Raw genomic sequence first — 21,773 nt, 5'->3', positions numbered from 1 at the left:
AGCTGTCCACCAATCTGGCCAATCTTTAGCGGCATTTAGAAGTTGGCTCGATTTGAACAAGAGAAATAGTTCTGCTGGATACACAACTTTCACAATAGCGCCACCGCAAAGCAACGCCGCCAGTTAAAGCGATACACTCATTGTTCGAACCATTCCTCGTTCACCCAACAGCTATTGAGAAGAACAAAATTACGCAAAGCGTTCAGTTTGAATAAAACAACGAAAACCAAACAGACCACCCATGGCGGCGGTCCGTTATCAATCGATCTGGACATCATGAACATTAACCACAACATGAAAGTTCGACCGGCCGATCAGCATGGGTTATTGCTTAACCCGGATATGAAAAGTAACGAGCGGATATATGCATTTAGCAGTATCCTGATCGTTTGATCGTAAACAGCCTTCAGCCACGACCAGAATTTGCCAGAAACGATTCGACTATCACCGAGAGCGGCGACACCCTGGCGTACGAGCATCGTTCAGACTGTTTATCACGCTGCGACCACAAAGCTTCGTTCTTTGCCGCGTGACAGACTGTTTATATACGTTCGAATGCCTTCGAAGTACCGGCAGAAATAATGTTGATCGTTCTTCGAGGAGTACTGGTGAGCGTTATTTAAATAACCTCGACAGCCGGTCAAAATAAAACTGTAAACGTCAAAATAGCCTGGAGCAAGCCGAGAAAAGATCGATCATCAAACATCGTTTGGAATTCGTTACGGCACATATCGTCATATTACAGAAACACAAAAGTCGACTCTCCTCTTACTATTAAACCGGTGGTTAACGTTTTCAATCCTCGACATATTCGCCGAATCAGTGACGTTAAAATCGCCGCTTCATTTTCTCTCGACAGATTTGTTCAAAGCCAGTTGAAAGATAAAAGTCATCAGAAACATACACGCGGAACCGCTTTGGCGATATCACGAGAACCATTACTGCCGCTTCCTAATCCGTATCAAACGCGACCGGTTGTACGAAGTTTGTTGTTCCGCATTCCTTCCTTTCGTCACTTTGCGGTTAACCAACCGAAGAATTTAGGTTCTTCGTTCTGGGCCAGACATGTTCGTCACCGTAATAGCAACAGCGATTTCGTAGAGTTTCAGATTTTTTATCAAACAACAAAGTTTCGCGATTTGAGAAGACTATCATTACACGAAAACAAAATTATTACGTCACAGCAGAATGTCAGACAATGTCGTCTCGCAGAATACGCTATTTTCAGACGTAAACCGGACATTACCGTCATTATATATCTGTAAGCTGGTCAATTGTTACCATTGTAAGAAGCTTACGTATTAACGAAGAAGATATAATAAACAATGCTTTGCTGAAACAACCATTGCCGCATACAGAAATCGTATAACAATTTCTTCATACGGACGGGATATGTCGTTTCGCGGCGTTTCAGCCCGCATACTTAGCTTGTCACCGAATGGATGAAACATTTCCAGTTTCATGACTTTTATCATTCAGGACTTAGCCAGATCCGTGCCATTCGTGTCGCCATTAGCATTGCCGTCATGCCGCGGTAACCAGCTTCAGGCGCGGTTTAGTTCTAAACATAACATTGACATTTATTCATTGCTCATTAACAATCGATGTCGGCAACAGCGCCAGTTCGTTTCGAAAACGAAGAAAAGCTCGCCTCATTACATGTTGGCGTTTATGTTATATTAATAGCAGCGTTTCGGGTAAAAACATGTTTCGAGACAGCCTCGAGATCGCATGTGACGCCGGCTGATGTTAAAGTCATACCACGCTCATCTCCATTGCGAAATCTCCCGACCACAGAAACTTCATGTTCTCGTTACAGAACGTTTGTTCTGGCAATTCGTATTCCATAGACGCCGCCAGATAGTAAAGGCATATATTCGTCGAAATTCGCTGTCTTTTTCGCTGACATTTAATAATTTCATCATCACGCAAAGACTCTACCGGGTATCGTATGTTGGCTCGCACGAAGAGAAAGCCACGTGTGAAGAAAAGCCACGCCGTCATGCCGATAGAATATTGCCAGCCAAAAGCGGCGCCGTTGTTAATACACGCATCAATATCATCATCATCATCAGCCGGTAAAGCCGTCCCACGGCCTGGGCCTATCGCTATGCCAGCTCAGCAATGCAGTCACAACATTGAATTATATAAATGTTTTGTTTCACGTTGTGGCAGGAGAATATGTAACTTCAAACGTGATTATTATTTCAGGAGCCGACTCTGCGATGTCGCCTAAGCAGGTATATATTTCCCGTCAAACCACTAAAGTATTTTGTTTGTTTCAGTGTCTGACCACACCTGCCTATGAGCAGGTTTGTTCAATGAAACATAAACTTCATGGCGGATAGATTTCCGGTCGCCATACAGATAGACAAGCACGTTTCGAGGCGTCGCGCATTTGAAGGTTTGCTGGTTATTTTTACCGTTTAATATATCGGTGCCGATGTTTTACTGGTTATCTGCGAATAAGTTGATTTGAAGAAAAGCCATCAGTGCCTCATTTACATTCGTAGTGCTGACTGCCGGGAAGCACAGGGGATCAGAGGCCGAAAGATATCAGACATAAACCGATTATCAAACGTCAACATAGGCATGAACTATAAATAAGACCGAAAGTTACGAAATCAGAAAATATCATTCAGAAACGAACAACCCGTAAAGTGAAGATACGACGTTCGTTTTGTCCGCATTGTACCGTCACATCTATCAATCGTTCGATCATATGAAGATGAGAAACAATTGTTTAACCGATAAGAAATACATAGTAACGATCAGTGCAAAACATTAGTTATCAATAATTTCATTCAAAACCAATCACCAACGATACAATTTCGATTCATCACGTTATCATCATCATAGCGGGTCACCGTTGAACATTGTAATAACCAAAGTCACCAAAAGTCGTTAATCTATCGATCATGGACTTCACCAGTACGTCACGCCAGTAATTTCGTCATAACTTCGGGATCATCGGCAGTCGCGGTGAAAATAGCCGATAACCGGTAAACATGTCGTGATGAAGATAAAACAGCCGAAGTTCATTGTCATCGAGTATCGTCTTCGTCCCCATCGTTGTCAATATTAGTTATCAATAACAAATCATTCACAGTATACAGTCCCGTTCCTTTAAAAACTTTAGAATTAAACATAATTCAGGTCGTTAAAATTTGTATGTTTGAAACCAATAGCACTTATATAGTACCGGCGAAATAAGCGCCAACCGTTACGACATCGAGATCTTCAACATAATTCGGCAAACATCACCGAATCATCATGTCGACGACATCCTCGGGCGAGACTTCCGGTTAACATGAAGCGTATCATTGTCTTTCCGGCTCGTTCGTATTTCATCGTTCCATATACCAGTACCTCCAACAGGGCAAGAATAAACGACGGTCAGCCCAGTACGTTATCAGCTTTTGTCGTTAATATGTCATTACCACCGAAAATCGGTGGAAAACATATAATCCCGTAATAACCCGCAGCGTCATCGACCGTTGTCGATTCGTTCAGTACTCAAGGTCAAACGAATAGTCTTTGAATCAGCAGCAAATCGATATCATATCGATATTGAAGTTTCAGACCACGATTATGAAGCAATTTCGAAACGCGTCAATCGATCCTCCAGAACTATTTATAAATCATTGCCGTTCGATAAACCGGTCGATTTGTTCGATCTTTAACCGTTGTTCAGTTCAACCTATTCGACCGCCAAGCGAGTAGTGAAATACCGCCGAATGGCGAACATGTCACAAGATCGCTGTTGAAATGCCCGAGTATAACGAAGCGGGTAATAAGCTTCAATATTTTCGAAAATGGCGTTCGACGATCGCACCGACGAGCGTACCATTGAATGAAGATGAGATGTCGCAGGGTCAAGAATGTCACTGAAGAGTCCCGAAACTTCCCATAGATATCAGTGCGAATATTCGAACGGTTTCACACGTTCAACGTCGATATCCGATTCGAAATGAAGAATTCGCGCGCAGATCATCAGACGACTTCAACAAACCATCGCCTTCGTGATCATCGCCGTTACGAAGATATTTAACGCGGCTTACAACGTAACGACGACTAAAATCCGGTTTCGCGTTCTTCGATATGCCGATATTATAGCTTCGAGCGGGCGTAAGAACGCACCGTCCTCGAGAACTTTAAAAACCATATTCATCGCATCGCCATCTGATAGTCAGTAACCGTCCTTCAATAAGTCCGCATTTCCTTTCATACGAAAACGACGGCACGTAGCCCGTCAATTCATAGTCAAAACCATCGATTTTCATATCAAACAACGTCATCAGCGTTACTGCGGAACACCCCGAACTAACGAAAAGGATCCCAACACGCACAAAACCGCATTAGAACAGTTATTACGACCACGGACTATTATTTCTTCAGACGGTATCGTTAAAGCGTATATCAGTTCACCGGCCACTGAAGCGACAGGTTCCTCATTCGACAATGTTAGTGTTGCCATTATTTTGTAGTTCCACATCATTTTCGTCACCGCGATCAGAGCGTTCATCATATTCATTCACAGCACCGTCGACCGGCGTGAATGGCGCATTTGCTCGATTGTTTCGACGTTCGGCGAATCTTCAATAACGTAACGATTCTCGCACCATTTGTTCAGTTCGACATAACGCCGCCCTGATTCGTACCGGTATCCTCCTCTGGTATCGAAATTCGGTGAGAAGAATATTGATTTAGGGGACCGACTACGACGAAGTCAGTCGCCGTTGTTACCATTATCGTACCAGGTGCGCAGATGGAGTACACGTACGTTGAACCAAGGAATATAGATGGAGACGTTATCATCGCAATGAAGTTTAGGTATAGTGATGGAGACGGCACAACACGAAATGACCAAAACTTATACAGCCAGCACGCGCTCGCGCGTCATCTTTCACTCAATTTCGCATCAACAGCGATGAAGAAAGTTCGCAGGAGATCAGTAGAGCCTTCAATAATACCGTACCATGTAGAACGAATCTGGTCTTCGAAAGTATCTGTTTGTGCCGCCTTTATCTACCAGGTCAACCGCCCAGTCGGCGAACTGGCAGCCGTAACTCATAGATAGTTTGTCAAACAACTTCATTTTTACGTAAATTCGCCAAACTGGTTCGACGTTCGATTTATCGCCGTTCATCGAGCATTATATGCCACTGATATTCATTCTCGAGAATAAAGTCACGATTCGTATAACGAACAAAATAGTTATGAAACACGCAGTTGTTCTGTGGCCAATACGCTTAAAATCTTCGCCATGAAATATTGGTGGTTGTGACGGGAGTCATTATTGTGATTTATCAATCCGCAGCACTATCATCACGCGCCAGTGGCACTGTTCACGTATCAAAGCCAATTCTCGATAAAGAAGGTCCGTTGAATCCAGAACGACTCGAAATTTTATACTGCGTTCAGCATGAGCTGCATATCATAATTCGTCAATAAGAGCGTCAATGGCTGGACCAGTTCGATATAACACATAGACGCAGGTCGTACAGCCGGCGTCAAGTCGGGTTTTCCGCGGTGGGTATGAGAATGAACATCAATTCCTAACAACGAAAGCACCATGGTTACACAACTCATTATTATGCCGTATGACCGTAGCCGCTAACATCGTTATCGCTGCCTGTTCACAAAGAGTTTAACCACAGAATCCTTCCCGGCCAAAACCGGTCCATCATTCCGCTCTCTAAACAATGGTTAAGACTTCCTACCACGATACGATGAACATTTATTGCATTACTATTATCATGATTGAAGTCGTCCATCATTACGCCATTTCAGTTAATCGGGCTGGAATCAATACAATAGTATAATATCGTTAGTATCCTCTTCCAGGCCGATAACGGGCGTATTATTTCAAAGCGATGTTTGTGATCCCGATGGTATACGTTCGGGTAACCGCATTCATCCAGTTTTTGCGCCATTACACCTCGACGAATATTCCAGGCGAACAGAAACGGTCTCAGTAAACAATCAACGAACATCATGTTATTTGAAATCATCACACCGGTTCTCTCGAGCGTGGAAGATTACCAGTACGTATTGCATGAGCGCTATGATGGAGCGTGCAACGTCGATAGTACGTCTGAAACTCGATTTACGGGCGAAATATCGATTGTAAACATTTAACCAAAGTAAGCGACTAACAAAGCCGTCCGTTGCCGCGTACGCGGGGTTTGTCAACATAATGTCATAATGTATGCGAGGTGTTTTGTAGTCGAGCTGTTCATCAAAGTAGTTAATTCGCTCGATCAATATTGGCAAAGGTATAAAGCCCATTAGTGCGTCACCATGATAGTGTTAAAGCGCGTAAAACATCAAAGATGTTCGTTAATCAACGGTCATGTAAACAGTAAGAGCACCACATTAAGGTCAATGTGCGAAGCTCATTTTCGGTACCGTGATAAAGCATCAAAAACCAAAGCCGTCAGTCAGTCAACATTACAAATACTTCAGATGTTATAATAACAAAGTCATACTTGGTCAAATATCGTTTTATGGATAATAGCCAGTAGCACTTCAACATTTGCAGGAACAGTAAAACACGACACTGGCATCACGAAGATACGAAACAGCCAGTCAACCTCAAAAGTGATGCATAACCAATCACATCTTCAAAGCACGTAACGACGTTAACAAACAATAAACAGGTCATTAAACGCTGGGTTATTTGAGCCAGCGAGTCGTATTTTTCATGCCGTTTAGGTTGCCACCCGGAACAGTTTTCGACGCCAGTTTCGAACGGAAGCGTTTGTTTAGTAGCGTTGTTGATTCGGCAGTTCTATTTTCACTTATTCGCCGTGGTGATGTCACGAAAGAGAGTCCCGCACTTTGCTTCTGCCACGCGACTTTGAGGTCACAGCACAAAGCGAATTATCAATAGCCAGACGGTCAGTCGTTAATATCGTCAATAACAAGTTACCGTAAACGATGCAAAATACGAAACATGTTGGGCGGCGATCAACCAGGCTTATCCATTAACATACTTTGCACAGAAACAATAATGGCAACAATGTGAAACAAGAAATTGGCAAACAGTCGGTTCAAAAGCCGAGAAGTCACTTCGGTGCCGTTCGATATTCGCAGCAGCGATCTAAAGAGTTCGACACTGACGCCAGTATGCTTTGCACACAGACATTTCGAATAGCCGCTTCGAGCCCAAAACTTCTTCTTCGACACAGGGAAGTCTTCGAACACGTTCAAACCGTCAGATCTACATCCACATAAAGCCGATATTTGTCTTTCAACAGCTTTGCTGGCTCAGATGATTCGCCTCGATACGAGCACGTTGAGTTCTCGACAGCTGGGTTTCAGTTATCGTGCGAATGAGCCTTTATCGCCGATGGTAGCATGCGTTGAAGTAGAATAAAGGTCCGCAAGACGATCATACGCTCTCGAAATATTGAAGAACGCACAATTCGACAACCAACAATTTATCGCTATTCACCTCATGTACATTGCCACACACAATACGTTACACATTACGCCATTGCCATTGTACAGCATCATGATAACATACAGCATCGAACAGCACAGCGCATGTTATCATTTGCATCAATACAGTTGGCTGTTATTACGCACATTGCTGCCAATACAGCCAGACAGCATCAACAGACACGGCATGCATGCACAGACAGACAGACAGCATCAGCATTTACGCCAGGCTAAGCCAGCATAAAGAGTCGAAAGATCAAGATTGACAATACTAGTGACAGAAAATCAATATAGCTGGAAGACGCATTACAATATATATGCTATATTACGCAGACAGCATCATTGCCACACATCAACATTGAGCCGGGCCAGCATTACATTAAGACATTTATTACAAACGATATTGCCATTACATGAATATTAAGATATGGCGCATAAGAATAGATAGTCATCGGTCAAGACAATATTATTACATATTAAGACATTAGTTGAGCGAAGATACATATTGAGGCTAATGGTTGATACATAGATACATTTCTTTCTAGACGGTGACCGGAAATATAGAACAGAAAACAGAGCCAAATCGTTTCATATGTTTAAAATAATGTTCTCCAAATATAACATTGATGATTATAGCGATTCCGTACTAATGAAAAATTATTTCGTTTTTAAAGGGTCGCTATCATTTTTCAATAAAGAAAGGAATAACGTAAAACCTTCTTCAGGCGAATAAGATGAATATACCAGTCGATTACGTCACAAACTACAAAACAAAGACAACCGCAGCTTAAAGATATGCCATCTTTAACGAGCTGGACTCGGTTGTCAATTACACCCGGTCGCTATCATCATCAAGAAATTCAAAATGCGCCAGGTACCGGGGATTATCATAGCTTTTGAAGCTTTCATTTCCTTTAGCATAACATCAATAAGATGCGTGCTCAGATGCAGTTCGACATTTATCTGCGGGGGCGTTTTATCGTAGCCTTACATCCGACATTTTATTTTATCATTATTTATGGTTTTTTCACAGATTTCGACATTTCACGAATTCTGTAGGCCTCTGAAACACGACCTTCGCTTTCCGTTCGGTATTCCCTGGTCAAAACCACTGAAACTGAAATTGTTCACATTTGTTGAATAACATAAAACGGACGTGCTTCACGATTCGTTCGGCAGCAACCATAAGGTACGGTCGCCATGGTGTCATGACACTCGAAACAAACAAAGTCGGTTATCGGCCTGGACAGGAAATACTGGTTTGTTTATTATCGCGTTCGAAGATATTTTCATCATCAATAGAGCAAGTTTATATAATTCAATATCTTCGCGTATTATTGTCAATGCCGATTGAATAACATGACAGCAGTGATTACGTGGGGATAACAATGATGATGATGACGACGACGATGATGATGATGATGATTTGACGATGATGATGATAACATTGTTTGCCAGTAGTGAGAGTTTGTTTAACGTCGTTAACATATCTGTTACGATAGATCACGAAGTGAAATAATATTAAAATGGCATGGGGAATAGTCCAGGTATTCATCGCATCGAACGCTTTAACCACGAGGTTACCCCACCACCTCGAAGAAAAGTTAATCGTCAAATACTTATTCTCAATAACAGGTGCGTCAAAGACGCACGGCCGCTTCGAGCGGCGCATACCAAATACCATGCCTCGCATACATACGTAACCGACAGTACACCGACAATTCCATGCGCAATACCACATCCATCCAGGCGTAACAATGTGTCACGCACGATGATGGTCGCACACCCGGTAATCAGCGATAACAGATTACCACTGCCAACTAACCAATGACAATGGGCAAGAGCGCGCATTGCGTGCAAGTTTCGTCAAAACGCCGGGCACAGATAATCATCATCATTTATCGCAGATAATAACCGTAGAAGTTATCCGGAGAATCTGGTTACCGAAATAAAGAAGTCGCATGATGGGTGAACCATTTAACAAATCAGCCACTTCCGGTGTTATCATCGCCCGTTCATTCGTTGTTACCAGATAATCACCTTTCATAACAAATTGTTCTACCGGTCAATTTTATGAATGACCGATTCCAATAACGACAATAATGACAATAATAATATACTCAAAAACACAGAGTGGTCTTCAGACATCAAGAGATCAACTGAATTCACGTGAAACCTTTACGCTATAAAGAAATTTCGTAACCCCAACGAGGCTTTACGTTATCTTTAAATCACGTATCACGTACCGGTATCACGAGTACTCGATTCGAATTGAATAATACGAGTGACAGGCGCTGAGGTGGAAAGATTTGCCAACAATAATCAGGCTTTATTATTACAGCCAGCCAAATCTGCTATTGGCTGTCGGGTAACATGAAACGGTTAATTTCATTTATAATCATATTTCTTTGCGGTTCATCGTTTTCGTTGAAACTCGCGTTCTCGCATTAATTGTTCTCCGCAGTTTGTCATTGGTCTTTATTGAATGCCGCTCAGTATTGTCTGAAGTTCATCAAAAAGTCGTTAATAGATATATTACACGCTCCATACTTCAGGGCATTAACAAGACCGGGTAGTTCACTAATATTTCCGTTCATTTCGATATTACTGCGCGGCGATCGTTAGTTCGAGGCAGTTCGCATGTTACGGCACTGTGAAACTTGGCCTGATCCGTCGCTATCGTGATTCAGCCGTTACTCAACATCAGTTGGTGTTCTGCCAGTATCGGTCAAAATACTGGCGATTCAGCCGGTAGACCGCGAAATCGACTTACGGGCGTCGTTTTCCGTCCAGCGATATATAAGTTTGAAAATTCGTGATGACGTAACGAATTCTTCATAGATTGGAAGCCGTTATGGCAATTTCGAAACCATATCAAATATGTAACTTCATTTGAAATACACCAGCATTTAGCGTTTGACTGGTATCAGAGCGTTAACCGCGTTATGACGATTATACGATGTGCATAAACATGTCAACAGATTACTGAATCAGCCATACTATGACATTGTGAGAATACCGGTCAATGGCCGAAATCTATGACAATCACCGCCAGCAACGTCGCTATAAGGTTAACAATCACATTTGCTAATTCCCTTGTTCTTTTCCGGAATCTCCATGCAACGTCAGTTCATAATATCAACGCCCGTAGCATTATTCTTTCAGCACCATTCTCGCAATAAAATATGTATATTTCGTTTTCGATTAGTTTGGCATATTTCAGTTCGCGATTACATCGCACTGTTCCATCATTTCAGACAGGGTCGCTTCGAATATCAATCGTTCTTCGAGGTCGCGTCAGCACTCTTTTTTCGCGCACGCAAACACTTTTGTTAGTTTCGAAATAATTTGGTGATATCGAAATAATAACACTTCGACATATGCAACACTACGTGGTCTCGAACCCGGCGGATCATCGTTATCAAAGCCGGGAGAAAGCGAATGCCGCAAGAGTGAAACAGTCAGAGCGCAACGCAGTTTCCGGCGTGACGACGAAGGTGCCGCTCGTTCAACACTGGCTCCGATGCGGATGCGTTCGCGGCCGAGGAGGGTAGTGACTGCTTCGACTGAACAATCGCATAAAAGCCATTACCTTACACCGTTGATGGCCGATGAACATAACCCACAACCCCGGATTTTACCAGTTATTACGTGCACTATGTCAACCAAATATTCCATCTCGATATTATAAAAGTACCCGACATGCCAAAAATACCGAATGCATGAAGGTTGCAATATGCGTATGTCGCATATCATATGCCGCTTCAGCAATGTTCAATGCAGATCGTTACAGCAGTTGGCGCATTTCGATGCCAGTACATGTCATGCCGGCTTTCGAAAAACCGTATGAGAATTCACTCGATTTTGCCAGAAAATATCAGCAGGATTGTTCACACAATAAGCGACAAACATACAGTGATTCTGCTGCAGAAGCCATTCCTTAAAAGCAATGTTTGCCTTCAAAAGCAGATAACACTTCGTTGAACTTGCAGCCGTCATAATCCGGTAACAAAGAACATTCGCCATTTCATTTCATCAAACACAGCCCGTCAAGTTCTCTCGCATGCGCTATGTATCGTGCCATATTACATCACTGGGCATAGTCAGCAGACAAGACGCGTAAATATGCATGGCTCAAGAAAACCCGAGATAATAACGTTCGCGTTGTAAGTTAGTTTCATCATTCGGCATGCCGTCTCTTCAAAATACGTATTCTCGGTGCATAGCGCACAATACGTAAAGCCAAATTTCATGAAATATATACTTGAAAGAGAAATAGCAATAAATGCTGTTCCTCGATATTTTCTCCAGCCAGCTTTAATATGCCGTGAGAAAATCTTACAGTCATCAGGAACATCGCCAGCCAGCCGTTCCTCATTTGCCTCGTGCAGACAAAGAATCTCGCCATCTTTACCAGTTTTATTTATCTCTTTAAGTCACAATGTTATAGGTTTGCGAAAGTTTTAAGTCTTCGGCATTGCCTTATTTCGTGACGTATGCCGCTTCACTGTTATGCTTATCGCCTTCGGTAAGTGAAATGCGTATAAAGAGTTCGTTCACTTATTTTTCATTGTGCCAACGCTCACGCCACGTTAACATCATGTTCGCATATAAAACATGTATTCATTGACCGCGTTGGAAAACGACCAAGTCGCGTCAAAATAATGATCAACTATAAAAGACTATCATTCTCATACTACAACTTAAATAATTTATCGAATAGTCAGTCATTCATAACCGATTGAAAGCCAATAGTTACGGCAACCGACTTAGCTATTTGCCGTCACCGCCCGAAAGTTATTGGCTATTTTATAATATTCCCGACTGAATTAGTTATCGCCATTATACCCGATTGAAATATTGTTATTTTATGAACTGACTGAGTTATTAAATATTTCATAACCGCTCGAAGAGCTGGTTATTTTATAAACGTCGGGAGGAATAACATTGCAATACCATACATCAACAGTACAGCATTCGATACATAGCCAGACCGTAACATATTTTACGTTCCAGTCAGCCACGCGCTCAGCCAATCGAATACCAACCAGCCAATAAAATGGTCGCGCAGCGTCAGGTTAAGAACAATACATTGATCGTTTGAATATTGCCGCTACCAACAATCGTCGAAGTCAGGACGCGTGTCGTTATTTCAACCACCAACAAAGTCGTCCGTTATCGCTGACAGATATGCTGACAGATTTCCGCCAGTTCGAGCATCGAAATTCGCAAGTTAATTACCGGTTTATAAAAATATCAGACGACAGTTCGTGGCGTTTTCAAATCAAACCAGAATTACGGTTCTATCATGTTGTAGTTCATATTCAAATTAGATCACGGATATTGCGTTTAGAAGTTATAACTTCATTTGATTCATTAGTTTGCGAACTAAGAAGAATATATTAATTGTATCAACCTTTAAACACAAACGACTATTACAATAAAGTCTTACCGGTAGTACCATATGCCAAAACATCAAATGCCGATAAAAATCACCAGCGCAAAAACGGTATACCTTCCGTAAACTGTCCGATCATCATATCGGAGAAGGTTTCCTTCCGATACGACTATTTACCTTCGCCGATACAAATCATGACAAGTACGTTCAGACAGCGATATTAAAGCTCGTTGCGCCGATGATCATCGATCGTTCGGTAGCGGTTTGACAGTTCGTAGTTCACGCGACGACCAGCGGTGACTGTCGTTGTCACACTTCATTCGCTATATCACGGTTTAGCCCGCTAAGACAATCACGAGGCCTTTAGAATGAAAGATAGCGTAAGACGAATATACAGCGGTTATCGCTGTTCACGTATGAATATATTCGAACTTTTCATTGAGTAACTTCATCAAGTGCTGATTTATTCATAACAAATTCCTCCAAAACAGTTTTGGGCGTGGTATGGGGATACGAAGAATTTTACGATCGTGAGCGATCAAAAATATTTTAAAACCTCAAATACGTTCGATGATGCATCTGGTTGCTTTTGAAGTTGCGCACCGCTTCCTCATTAATTACTTCGATCGCTCGGTAATTTCGTTTGTTACATCTATGTTTCTATTTTTGTCAGTTCGTTGTTCCGTTAACAGAAGTTGAAATTCATCTGGGTCAGATAATTAGAGTTCGAATACCTGATATATTTTGAAGATTGATATAGCAGAACAATGAAGTAAATATAGAGCGAATACTGACCACCAAATCAAATATCAGTTGAATTCAAGATGATTGTATTCAGATTTAATCATTCATTTCAACAGACGATTTTATAGTGAATATTCATCAACAGGCGAACTGGTCTTTGTTTACAACAGTGATAGCCAGTCCAGGTCGTGTTAGTGATTAGAAGTTGCGTTTGGCTTCGTCTGTTTTGTTAGTCGTTCGTAAGTCTGCATTTTTACGTAAAATATGGCGAGTGTTACCGTGTCAAATACGTCTGCGTCGCGTTAATTGAAATTGTTTGCGTCAAAGCCGATATACTTCGAAGTTACGTTTATTAACAGCGCTTCGCATCATCAGCACGCGATTGGCAGGTAATCGTCGTCGTTAAAAGATAATTGCCAATCAACATACGTTCGGCGAACTCAAGAGCGTATGATTTGCGTTGTTCATCATCATTACCCGACTAGCAATACCGACGATTAGTACTGTATTAACAACGCAATACCATTCACGCGTCAGCGACAGGAGTAATAACACATACACATAATTAACAGATTCCGGTGATAACATAACAGATGCGTCAATATCGGTGAAGTATCGAATAACACCGCATTGCCAACATGCTCGAGCCTTCACGTACTATTGAGGCGGTGATATGTAGAATGGGGAACAGACGTACTTTCGTGATGACCCGGTGAAGACCGGTCTTTGCTAAACCCGATGCTTCAATCGTCGACTTCGGTAAGTGCCATCTATCCCGTTCGCGCAGATCAATTTATTTTGATCACCGGATTGTTCCGGTTCCAGACCGACATTGTTGTCGCCGCCATATAGCTGAATATTTATCGAGCGCGTAACCAAACCGGGTCAACACAAGTTGCACATCTCGTACTGTTATACGGCAACATGCTGCAGTTTGGTTTATTAAGCACTATTCAAATTGAATAGGACGTTGAAGCCATCTGCCATTATTTGCATCGTACGATGATTACATGCAGAAGATCAACGTCGGCACTTCCTTCAACTAACCCTGGAACAATTTCAATATCAGCGTAATTAGATTAATATAATCGTAATGATGATTCACCGTTCTTTCACGGTAATATTGAGATTTCGAAATATTCGAATCATAACATTGGGACGAGACCTTGTCATTAAAAATATCTGACGCATGTCAGCGTTAACACGAATGAACAAGCGTTACTGTTATGACAGAGCACCAGATGACCAATAATGCCATAGTAGCGCAGCGTCATTCGAGCTGGCAGATCCATTACGTTTGCGGCATATGACGAAAATAATACCTGGTATCAATATTTTAATATTGCGATTCAGTTTTGATGCATAGCGCTAAATGAGGCAGGAAGCCGTAATGTTAAATCGACATTGATACTTCTGGGACAAGATCAACTGCCGTTAATAATGTTCGTGTAGCGTACTCGCATTAGACAAAGAATAAAAATAAAATGCTCGGAAACGCCCGGTTTCATGACAATTTTCGTAATGCCACTCGAATTAACAGTGATGGTGAGTACGATGTTTGCCTTAATTCACTCACCGCCATATTTTGGTGTCTCTTGCGTAAGAGCCACCGAACAAAACCGACAGAAGGTGCCGTCCGCGTTGCCATATTCCACTGGCGTTATTCCGTGCGATAGCGCGCGCGTGCGTCAATCGAACAATCTCGCTGGCGATGTTTAAACGCTTCAACCGCCAGCTTCACCGCCCCGCAATTCTCGAACATTCCGTTTCATCAATATTCAAACCGCCGCGAACAAAGCGAAAGGAACGAATATTGCCAAAAGTCGCATCGACCAAAGCTCCGAAATACCAACAAGCGGCTCACTGTTTAAAGTCCTCGCAGTTCGCCTGGCTGCGCGACCGCCGCACAAAGTGAATCATATATTCAATTTGGCATTTTCGTCGTAACGTTGAAACTTCAGTAATACGTATCGAATCGCAATGTCACCCAACGTCAACTCCTGGCCCCGAAACAAAGCTCACATCATCGGCCTCGATGCGTATACTCGCGTTGTCAATACGCAATACGTAAAATACAATGTACAAGACTGCTGTAATATTGTCATATCACCATTTTCGACCAACTTCGCTTCGATAATACCATTGTCTCCGTACCATGTGAAAACAGCCACAGAAATTTCGTCTCTGCTCCCGTTAGCCGTATCTGGTGATGTGCCGTTGCCGAATTAGACAATCCTCGTAAAGATTGCCAGCGTTCCACCGGCGTTCCTATCGTTTCCAGCCGAATCATCAATATCTCCAGTTGGCAGACGCATAACGTAGAAAATCGAATTGACCAGACAACTAGCGATTTATCAACATGCATATCGATTCATTATTGAGCGAGTATATTTATCAGTTTGTGTAAAATAGTAACGTGTCAAATTTCGATGTCAAAGTCATAAGTCAAAGCTTCAGGTAAAAATAGTACAAATGATGTTAAAGCAGCACTGTTAAAGCCGAAAATGTGAACGAAAATAGAACGATGATGCGCATTATATTCTAAACTCCCCGAATAAAAACATTTGAAAACGCATGCCGTTCTCCATACCGAATAAAAACACCAGATGAACATTAATGCTCAGAAATAGTTTTTGGGCGATAACCGAACACACATTCACAAATACTCAAAATACTCATGATCCAAACACCAGCAAGTAATAAATCATTAGCAGCGTACACAATCCGTATCGCCAGAAAAACTCAACCGAAGCTCAGGTTAACGATCACGACCTGTTCAAAGGTTCCGCCAAAAACATTACCGAAAAAAGATATTATTCGTAAGTTGGAGGCAAGCTTAGCGATTGACCACTGACAACCACGAATGAATACCGCCATCAGCACAAACATGTCGATAACAACTAACGACCGCCTTAGCTTGCCGTACGTACCAACAATACGAGATTTACCCGATTGACGACTCAAGCTACTGGTCAGCACGTAACAAACAAGTTTTCATTGCCAGAGACCGACGCGGTGGTCGTGCCAGATCGACAGAAGATCTGGCCAGTCTAACGGTTGTTCGGTTTTCAAAGTTGGTGTTCGGCGTATTCGTAAATTCAGCTACCGACTTTTAAAGAGACTTCTCGTTAACCAACAACACATAGCGCAGCAGTCAGGCTGAAAAATTAGCCTTGGTAAAGCCACACAGCATCATTTCCGGCGAAAAATATATATTTCGAAAGTAAATCTTTGGGATGGTTTCAGCGTAGAAGACGTATTACGGGCAATAATGCGTAGACTGTTCCCGTATTCTCCGCACGGTATGCGAATACCGTCGTCATAGTTCATAAGTGAAAGTTGATCACTGGTGTTGTTCGTCCGGTGTCTCGATATCGCGACAAGCGGGATCGAGCACAGTGATCGGGTCAGTAGCGAGCATCGACGACCATTGACAATATGACATACCGTGTCAATAAGTCAATGATTCAGCCTTTCACGATTAAAGCATTGCCGCCGAAGTTTATTGAAAGGGCGGAAAAACATTTCAGTTAACTATTTGTCTTGGTCAATAAACACTTATGAAACGCGGTTCAGATGATGCCAGTCAGTTGCTTCATATCGTTTGATATATGCGCTTTTTATAACCATTTTTTCATAGCCGTTATTAAACCAACGCAGAGTATTTCATTTTGTCGCATAACGAAACACCATACGTCAACAGAATACGCGCGTGATTACCGGGGTGAGCGCAGTAAGTCGCGTCGGAACAACAGCCCGCTGCAGTTGATCAAGATATCCGCCAGTGTCTTATTCGCCCGGGGATCAGCGTCAGTTGGTCTTCACGTTAACAGATTACGTTCAAACATCTGTTGAATCGTTTACGCGTTTCGTCACGACACCGGGTCATCGTAAAGCGACACGCATATAGGTGATTATGGTAACAGATGCGGGGACTGCGCATGCCGAAGACGTACGCATATACCAATAACCAAACGAAATCGCCGCAGCCCGAATTGTCTTCGAGTTGTCTCGATGTTCGACAATCGCAACAGACCAAAGAATTAACGCAGGGGTTAAACTTAACTTTGGGACAAGTAGTACGACGCGCAGATGATAAACACGTTCCCGAAATAGTGCCAGCAATGTATGTGATACATTGGCGAACCACGATGGTTTCTAAAATGAAAGGTGGGTATAATGGTTGTGCGTTGGTTTCGTTCGGCTCGAACTCATATGTATACGGGGCAGTTGAAAGTTTCGCCGCGATGTTGTTGAATAGTTGTTAAAGCGGCGTAAAATCAAATCAAAGTCATCAGCCTGGTTGAGACCGTGAAGACCGTGCCATTGCTCAGTAACCTCGATGCTTGGGGAAGAAGTCAACGGACCGGCGGTCAAAATGACTGGTTGACGTCGTCGGTCGGTTCATCACAGACATGCCGTGCGTTCATCGATTGTTCGACGAGCATTTGAGCGGCAACCAAATTATTTATTGAACGTGAAGCCTCTGAACAAAACCTAAATATTCATATATTCAACCATACACCATTTAACAGAACTCAAACAGAATGAGAGCATTGTTAAAATGAAGTTTAAAACAAGTTTTAACCATATAATAATTTTTTCTACGTTTGGGTTAATAAGAAAGTTATTTTGCCGTATTCATACAAGTATGATGGTTGAAGAGGCTCATCAATGCGTATTTATAGTAGGTACGTCATCGGGCCTCCACTACAGAGCCAGCGTGGGAGAAACTGTCAGAATCGAAGAACGCCGCAGCTTTCGCTTTCGAGATTACTACTCTTTTCTTTCAGTTAAAACAGATTTTCATCGAAAAATTTGGATCTCTGAATGTATAGATAGTGAGCGATTGCGGTGGAAGATTGTTCCGTGACTTATCAGTTATCAACGTATTATTCGACGTTTGCTATAACTCGATGGGGTGTGCGGGAGTGCGGTGTGTGCCGTCATTTTGACGTAAACGTTGCCAATTGTAATTTCCTAAATTTGAAGGATATGTCATCTTTGATTTACTCTATCGAAATCAAATCCCCCACACACACACACCACCTCCACACACACACACACCCCATCGAGTTATATGAAACGTCCGAATAATGTAAATACGTTGTGCTTGATATGAGTGCACAGGCCAATCGCCACGCCACGCCACGTGCATGCATATGTCTATACATTCCAGGATCAAATTTTCGTGGAAATCTGGTTTTACCAACAGAGAAAGAACAAGTGAAATCTCGAAATAACCGGCGTTATTTCCTTCAGTTCCTGACAAGTTTCCGTCGCATTTCCCACACTGGCTCTGTAAGTGGGAATTGCGTGGCAGTCCACATCGGGCGATCTGCATTAAATGTACTTACCTACTATAAATACACACCGTTGTGGAATTTGTCTTCAGCCATCCATACTTGTATGGAGTCCTGTCTGGAGTCATTCTATATGTTTTAATACAGCCAAAATCTGCTTTCTTATTCTTAAACGTAGAAAAGAATTATTATATGGTTAAAACTTGTTTTAAACCATTTTTTATGTCTCTCATAATTCTGTTTTGAATGGTTCTGTACACTTTTATAAATGAATTGTATGGACAGATATATGAATATTTTAGGTTTGTTCAGAGGTGATACGTTAATAAATAATTGTTTAAGAGCGAGTGAGTTTAGTTTTACGCCGCACTCAAATAATCGAGTCTCGTCCCAGACAATCCAGTGAACACACAGCATGAGCATCAATCTGTGCAATTGGGAACCGATGACATTTGTCAACCAAGTCAGCGACCCTGACCACCCGATCCCGTTAGTCGCCTCTTACTACAAGCATGGGTTACTGAAGGCCAATTCTAACTCGGATCTTCACGGGTCGCGATCGTCTGTATTAGGCTGACTGACTGAGTTTGGTTTTACGCCGCTTTTAGCAATATTCCAGCAACATCACGGCGGGGGAAACCAGAAATGGGCTTCACACATTGTGCCCATATGGGGATTCGAACCCGGGTCTTCGGCGTGACGAGCCAACGCTTTAACCATTAGGCTACCCCACCGCCCCCTGTATTAGGAGACGACTAACGGGATTTGGTGGTTAGGCTCGCAGAATTGGTCGGTGCATGTCTGTTGCTGAGTCTCTTTGGTTCATTTTTAGAAACCATGGGTGTACTTTCTTTCACGTAGTAGTTCATAATGCTATCACATACATTGCCTTTCTATTTCGGAGCGTGTGCAGTCCATCACCGTTGCGTCGACCTTGCGGTTGTCAAAGTTAAAGTTTAGCCCCTGCGTACTAGTTCTTTGGTCACAATTTTGCGGTTGTGTCGAACATCGGACAACTCGAAGAAGGTAATTCAGACACAGCGGTGTTTGGTTATGTGAATATGCATGCATCTTCAGCATACGCAAGTCCCCGCATCTGTTACCCATAATCACCTATATACGTATCCTTTACGGTGACCGAATTGTCAGCGTGACTTAGGAAACACGTAAACACACGATTATCCCTTGGAATTCCCATAACCAGGTGATGACCTGGAATCATAGCCCAGACAGAGGCATTTTCATCATACTTCATAATCATATTAACGCACGTGATAGTTAGCCCTGACGTTTGATCCCGGGCCGCGGGCGGACACTAGGCTGGATAATCGTGCTGTCAATACACAGCGAGACGTGATTGACGTGCAACTGACAACACTCACTGACAGTGAAATCACACGCGGTGATTTATGATGACATGTGATTGGTGTGCTTCGTTATGCCTTACAGATTTCAAAATGGAAATACTCTGCGTTGGACGTTTGTAGCTCTTTAGCGAAATAAACCAGGGCTGCAATAGAAAAATGGATTGTAAAAAAGCACATATATCGTAATATGGTAACTGACTGGCGTCAAATCTGACACGTTGACAGTGCGTTTCATAAGTATATTTTATTGATACAAAAGGTCTGATAAATGGATTAAGCAAATGTTTTCCGCCCTTTCAATAAACATTTATTGAAGATCCGGGTAAGAACTGGTCTTCAGCAACCCATGCTTGTCGTAAGAGGTGGCTAACGGAATCGGTGACTTTATTGACACAATGTCATAGTATCCCAATGGATGATCGATGCTCATGCTGTTGGTCACTGTATGTTTGTTTCAGCAATAGTCCAGCGATATGGCGGTCTATCAATACTCGAACCTGGACCAGACAACCCAGTGATCAACTCACTTATAGACTATACTTGGTGACAGTGAGCAAGTTTTCACGCCGATTTTATACCATTACGGAGAATACAGGATATAGTCTACACACATTGTGCCCATGAGGAGAATCGAACCCGCGTCTTCTGCACCACGAGATACAGCTTTAAGTACTTGGCCAGCCAAAATCCCAAAGATTTTACTTTTTTCGAAATATATATATTTTTTCACCAAATGATATAACAGTAACTACCAAAAAATAATTTTCAATACATTTCTTCTGCATATGTGTTGTTGAGTTGAGAATTAAGTAATGCTTGTTTGTGTTATATACAGACAGGGAGTCTCTTTAAAAGTCAATATACAGATTTACAGATACACGCCAGACCAACAAAGCAGACAACCGTTAGACTGAAACTAATTACAACAGACCCAGATCTTCTGTCGGTCTAACGACCCTCACGTCAGTCCTCTGTAACAAAGCTTGTTTATTTACATGCTATTAACAAGCGGAGTCGTCAATCCTGACAGGTAAACCGACATCACTCGCCGTGAAATTGACAAGGTACGTACAGCTTAAGCTAAGAAAACAGTCGTGTATCTGTCAGGCGGAATTTAATGATTAGTTGTTTATCGACATGTTTTGTGCCTGTTAATTAGCTGGTATTGTCTCTCGATTCATGAGTTTGTGTGAGGATAATCACTAAGCACTCCTCAACTTACGAAGATAATAATATCTTTTTTCAGAGTAATGTTTTTGAGATTTTCGGAACCTTGAACAAAGGTCGATACGGATAAGGTCCGTTGGCACAATTTACTGTAATGAACTGGTTGGGTTTTTCGCAACATTGTATTATTTTAAGTTCCAGTATTACTTACTACTAATGGTTTATATCTTACTGAACAAAATATGTTTGGATCATGAATATTTTGGAGACCAATTTGTGAAATACGTGTGTTCAGTTATCACTAAAAACTATTTCCCCAAACATTAATGTTATCTAGTGTTTTTTATT

The sequence above is a fragment of the Haliotis rubra genome, unplaced genomic scaffold (assembly GCF_003918875.1).
Source record: "Haliotis rubra isolate DU_JTF1 unplaced genomic scaffold, ASM391887v1 Scf2256, whole genome shotgun sequence".
Taxonomy (NCBI): Eukaryota; Metazoa; Mollusca; class Gastropoda; order Lepetellida; family Haliotidae; genus Haliotis; species Haliotis rubra.
Note: the sequence above shows the minus strand (reverse complement) of the source record.